This window comes from Octopus bimaculoides, chromosome 19, assembly GCF_001194135.2.
Source record: "Octopus bimaculoides isolate UCB-OBI-ISO-001 chromosome 19, ASM119413v2, whole genome shotgun sequence".
Taxonomy (NCBI): Eukaryota; Metazoa; Mollusca; class Cephalopoda; order Octopoda; family Octopodidae; genus Octopus; species Octopus bimaculoides.
In genome coordinates, this window is record NC_068999.1 from 4,031,757 (window position 1) to 4,032,289 (window position 533).

General features: G+C 39.8%; 1 protein-coding gene across 1 annotated transcript in view; it reads left to right on the top strand.

Moving 5' to 3' along the window:
- Positions 1–533, top strand: part of LOC106884053 (anoctamin-4) — a 120,452-nt gene that overhangs the window by 67,072 nt on the left and 52,847 nt on the right. The window lies entirely within an intron of this gene.

Below are 533 nucleotides of genomic sequence, written 5' to 3' on the forward strand. Positions count from 1 at the left end.
CAATGTTGAATGTACTAATTTCAGCCAAACTGTGTAACTATGGTCTCTCCAAGTGCCTCAAATCCATTCTTGTAATGCCTCAAACATTATTTTACCTTACAAAATATTCACCATTCTCTCATTCTCTCCATTCAATCGCACAAACCAAAAAAATAATAATTTCAATAATTTATTTTCTTCGAGATGTTTATTTTTTCTTTTGTTCAAATGGAATTCATGCCATTCCCTCCTTTTTGTTTTACATACAGGGTTCTAATCCAACCGGATTAACGTTACACTACCACCACCCCCTCATACCACCCACCCATCCACCCACCGTACATACCCTCATTTTTGTATTTAGCATCTAGCTTCCCCCATTCTATGTACCATACCATGTCACATCCCACCCACTGCCACTCTGCATCACTACTGTACATACCATCGTAACATTGGACCTCCATCCACCCCTGTTGCTATATACAACTATCCATGCATGAGTATACACACACACACACACACACACACACACACACACACACACACACACATAC